A 6,000-nucleotide genomic window follows, 5' to 3' on the forward strand; every position below is an offset into this window, starting at 1 on the left:
GCAATAACAGTGAGACTCGAATAAATGACGAAATATGTAAGTCGCGTATCATATACTCTTTTAAAATATAGTAGAATGAAATTGAAAAAAATCAAGTCTCAAGTAAAGCCGTTCAATCGTTTCCAAGAAAATGAATATATAACCTGATATCGCGATAATGTGTAGTTAGAGAAAGATGTAAATCGTTATCAAATGAAAGCCATGAAAGCCAAATTGTTAAAAGAAATTATATACATAAAGCGGTTGTGATGAAAAATATTTATGAAATGATGCTTGCGATAATAAGAGGTAATAGTTCGCGTAAAACGTTATTGAACAAAACTCATGTCACAATATGAAGTAAAAAACATTTATAAATGCGTGTCAAAAGATTTGCAAAGCTATGGTAATTGAGTTTATGCAATATGGTGAAAGTTGTAATTTGTTATTGAATAAAACTTGCATTCAACATTCAAAATGAAACCTCATATTTATAAAGTTATTAAGAGATTTATCACCTTAGGTGATAATATTTAAAATCTTAAAATCATACATATAACCAATTAATAACCCTTGAAAACAAATCCTCATAATAGAATTTAGTTGTCATGACAATATATATATATATATATATATATATATATATATATATAGGTTTAAGTTCAAGAAAAAAATCAAATTATTGCAAGAAATGAGAGAAATGAATATGAACCACTACTTTTATTTTAGGTTTTAATTATTTAAAAATAAATAAAAAAGATATAAATGCAACAATAAATGCACTCTCTCTCTCTTCAATTAATACAACTAATATAACCATAATAAATATCTCTAATTAATATATCTAACTAATTTAACTACAATAATTAAAAAGATAGAAACACTACTTTAGTTTTATTTTTGATTTACACATTCTTCATTTTATTCAACATAAATACAATTTATTCATATAATACTATTTCTTTATATTAAAATAATAAGTTCCACTCAATATATTAGCATATATCAACGTATTTAATTCAATAAATATACAAGCTACACAAAGTTAAATAACCTACACTTCTTTGAGCAATAAAAACGTACAACATACAAAAAGCATATATAACTTACATATGTAATTCGACATCAACAATTATATAAACTACACAAAGATACACATGCGTAGGTCATATGTTTTTCGTATGTAAGTTATATGTTTTCTTATTCTTAGAACAAGTGTAGGTTATATGTTTTTGTGTAGGTTTTATATTTTTATTGATATTTAATGCAACCATGTGTAAGATAGTTTTTTGTATTATTCATCACAATGTAACTACGTGTTGATGGATATTGATATGTTGAATTTGAAGAATTTGGTTTTGAAAAGAAATTAATGTATGAATACATTGTATTTGTGTAAGATAAAATTTTCGTGTGTAGGTTATATGTTTTTTGTGTGTAGGTTATATGTTTTCGTGTGCGTGTGTATTTTATTGATGATGAATTTTGTGTGAAGGTTAAATGTTTTTCGTGTATAGGTTATATGTTGTGTTATTCTTAGAACAAGTGTAGATTATACACTTTTGTGTATGTTGTATGTTTTTTGTTGATATCTAATGCAAAAACATGTAAAATTGTTTTTTGGTATTATTCATCATAATGTAAGTATGTGTTGATGGATATTAATATATTGAGTTGGAAGAAATTAGTTTTGGATAGAAAGAAATTTTAATGTATGAATAAATTATACTTATGTAGGATAAAAATTCAAGAAACAAAAAGTAAGTTATAAAAATAAATGAGTTCTTAATATTTTCTAATTATAATAATTTAATTAGTTATATTAATTAAATAAATAAGTATTATGGTTTATTAGTTATATTAATTGAAGAAAAAGAATAATTAATAGTTTCTTTATTTAGCTTTAAGCATTTAAAACTTAAAACAAAACTAGTGGTCCATATTCTTTCTTACATTTCTTGCAATTAGGGGTGCAAACGAGCCGAGCACGAGCTCGACTAAGCTCGAGCTCGGCTCATTTAACTTACACAGAGCTCGAGCTCGAGCTCGGCTCGTTTCAAGCTCTATGTTCAAAGCTCGAGCTCGTGAATAGATTTAGAAGCTCGAGCTCGGCTCGGGCTCGACTCGTTTACTATTTATCAATTATTTTTTATATAATTATAATTATTTTATATATTTTTTCTATTATAATTTTATGTATTAAAGAATATATATTATTTAGTTATTTTTATCTATTTTTTCATTACATTATATTTATTAATTAAGAATTATTAAATATATATTTTTAAAAAAATATATAAATGGTAGGCTCGTTTAGCTCGCGAGCCGGCTCGAGCTTGATAAGTAAAGCTCGGGCTCGGGCTCGTTTATTAAACGAGCTTATTTTTAGGCTTGAGCTCGGGCTCGGGCTCGATAAAGCTCGGCTCGAACGAGCTTTTTAACGAGCCGATCTCGAGTAACTCGCGAGCAACTCGGCTCATTTGCACCCCTACTTGCAATAATATCATTTCTCTCTTGAACCATCCCCTATATTTATATATTTAGAGTTTATAATTTAAAAGTGATTATTTGAACATATGAGGTTGTTGTAAATACACTAGTTGTATATATATAAATAATAATTATTATTATTTATTTTATTTTTTTTAGGAAAATGAAGCTTGTGTGTGTATGGAGGGGTTTTACGCTTCGTACGGTGAATGGTTTGGAAGTTTAGTGGTAAGTGAGAGTGTTTAGGTCGGCTTGGATAGTTGAGGTTTCTTGAGTTGAATCGATAGGGTTTGTTGAGTTTTGGTCATTTGAGTGGGTTAGGCTTAGCTGATTTGTGTGAGTAGTGATTGGGCTAATAGGTGAGGTTTGGTTTATTTGAGTTCGGGTTAAGTTGATAAGTTGGATAATTTGATCTTGACTAGTTTGGGTTGAGATTCGGTTTATACATGTATTTAGTAAGGAGTGTTTGGGTTGCTATTTTGATATCAAACTCTTTGGTTGAATGGGAACGATGTGGCGATATGGTTTGTGACTCGACATAGTATGGGTCGAAGGGTTTTGAGTCTTAGGTGGGTAAACTTTTGGTTTGTATATGTTCAAAGAATTCGTGAGTGTGTTTGTCGGCGTCTTTGAAGTATTAGGATAGTGAGTTTGATAGGTTTTCGTGGCGTGGGAGTGTTGGTATTTAAGACTTTTTGTTGGGTTAATGTTGTAGACCTTGGATTTTGCATGGGGCTTAATTTGGTGAGGGTATACCTTTAGATGTTTAGGATTTCGTTCATATTGAGGAAAGACTTGTGTACGTGGGAAAGCTTTTGTAGTGGAAGGATGGTTTGATTTGAGACGGTAGTTTGAAAGGGAATACGGGTGTTTGGAAACTTGGTTGCGTCTAGGGAGATTTTTTTTACTAATAATATGTATTAAATTGAAAATATCATAATTTATAACTAATGTTTGAAGCATCCATGAAAATTTTGATAATAAAAATTACAAGTTAATATATATATGAATTTATATATTATAATAACAAGATTTTTATTTATTTATTATTTTTTTTTTGAGGTCCGAGCGTGTGAATCACACAAAATTTTTTTATAAAGATTAAAATCATTTTTTTTTGCTTTTGAGGAAATTTAAAATGCGTAAATTGAATGTCAAAATTTGTTATGAGGTATCAAACATTGAATGATGAGTGTCGGTTTTGGAAATATAAAGTTGCGAAATGAAATTTTTTTACCAAGTTCGTTATTTAATATCGTGTAATGAAGAATATCATGGTAAGTTAAAATGTCCGGCATTGCAAATCGAGAATTCACAAGTAACGATTTTTGTGGTCTTTAAAGTAGAATTTCTATGAAGTTTTGCATGCGGGTTTCAAGAAGATTACAAGATATAAGTTTGTGACTTTCTTGAAAAATCATAACAAAACTATCATAAGAATTTTAGAACGCGGAAAATCGTATGATGTAAATTTTTATTTGCGAAAATTTATAATGAACCAAAGATTTCATGATGAAAGTTGTTATGAAAAATAAATTTGGGTAACGAAAATTTTTTACCACGTGTATTATATAATGTGGTGTAATTTAAAATGTCGTGAGAAGTTTAAATAATTAAAATTTTGAAGTGATCGTCCAAAATAAACAGAATAGTTATAAATATAAAATTTTATAAAATTTCCTACAAGGACTTTAAAGGCAATTTAAAGTTTAAACAATAGGAAAATTTACTTGAAAAGTTGAGGTGGAATTTATCAAAAAAAACTTCTTAACATGATAAAATTTATATAATAAGATCTTTGTATGTAAATAGACTTAATGAAAATAAATGGCATATTAAAATCATTATGAATAGATCGAACTTGCTATATATATACATACATATATTTTTAACTTATATCAAAGAGATCATAATGAACGAAACTTGTAATAAAATCATTGTGAAATTAAAATGAGAAAATTGATGTAAAACTTTACCATATAAAATCGAGATATAAAAGAATTATTAACAATAATAAAAAAAATATAACATTTATAAATGAAGGCTTGTGATAAGGATTTATAACAAAATAAAGGGAAAATGATTTAAATTCTCGAAAAGTAATAATAATGTTTTAAGATTTAAAAACGGAAAAATCGTGCATGAACCACCATGACTTGATATAACGACACTAAAAATCTTTATTACAAAAATACCATGTTGGAGTCTAAACGTGTGTACGTACCACCACGTTTTTTTCATGTCTTCGACTCAAATAATGATTGTAACAAAAATAATAAATCTGAATACAATGTCATGTCAAAATGCTAGTCTACGTACCACCGCAGTTCTATTGTTTTGACACCGAAAATATGGATGGCGAACGGAATACTCGCATTCGACTACTTAAAGTGGTCATCTCATAAGAGACAATCATTAAGGAGATTTAAAACAACGGGATCCAAGTTAAGCTCGTGATCCATAAAACACAATAAAAACTAATGTTTTTGCATTTTAAGGTAGGGATACCTTGGAGTACTATGAAAGTGTGTGTATGTGTATATTTATGATATGATAAAATAAATAAGTATATAAATAAACGTGTGTATTAAACAATCAAGTAGGGTAAACACGTATAGGCAACACGTATAAGGACCCTAAAGTAAAAACTATACTAGGTCGTTACGTCTAATCACATATACTATAGTCTTGTGGCTCTGATACCAATCTGTCACACCCCGACCAAAGGTGGCGGAACATGCCGGGGTGCAACCGATTGCCCAAATACACAAGACACTATTTAAAGTGACAATATTTAATCAACTCATTTTATTTCATAAATCAATAAACAAACACATTTCGTTCATATAAACAAATTTGGAAACAAGTAGTAATCACATTGTTTGTTTTACTAATACCCTAATAGTATTGGTAACGTTTTTCATCAAGTCCTCGAGTCAACAAAAGTCAAACCTGTAACATTTTATAAAATAAAGTTTGTCAACACAAATGTTGGTGAGCAATTCATAAGTTTGAACATACAAGTATATAGTAATAAAAAGCCACAAAACTTGTATACAAAACAATAAATAAAAGCTATAAACTTGGATAAAATAGTTATCGCTAAACAAGTTAGCGACACCTAGCTATAAGGGGATGCCAAATAGTCTAGGATTTTATTGACAATAACTAAACACATTAGCGCCACCTAGCTACAAGGGGTTGCCAAGTAGTCTCGGATTTTATAGTTATCGTTAATTGCATTACGTTAACGACACCTTGCCATGAGGGGTTGCCAAATGGTCTAGAATTTATAGTTCCACCATCCAAAAGCAATAAACACATAAGCATGTAAGCATAGAACACCAAATCGAGCAAGTATTTAAGTAAAATATACAATCACGTTTGTAGGTTTAAAGATTCAAGTAAATAAAGCATTTAGTTAGATAAGTATGAAATGTCACCCCAAAACGAAAGATGGAAAAAGGGGTATGTAAGTACTCACATCAATTGACGAATTGAGAAACTAATAGGTGATCGACATATCGAAAG

The sequence above is a fragment of the Bidens hawaiensis genome, unplaced genomic scaffold, assembly GCF_021521415.1.
Source record: "Bidens hawaiensis isolate Kalapana, Puna unplaced genomic scaffold, B.hawaiensis_p1.1 tig00028997_1, whole genome shotgun sequence".
NCBI classification, from domain to species: Eukaryota; Viridiplantae; Streptophyta; class Magnoliopsida; order Asterales; family Asteraceae; genus Bidens; species Bidens hawaiensis.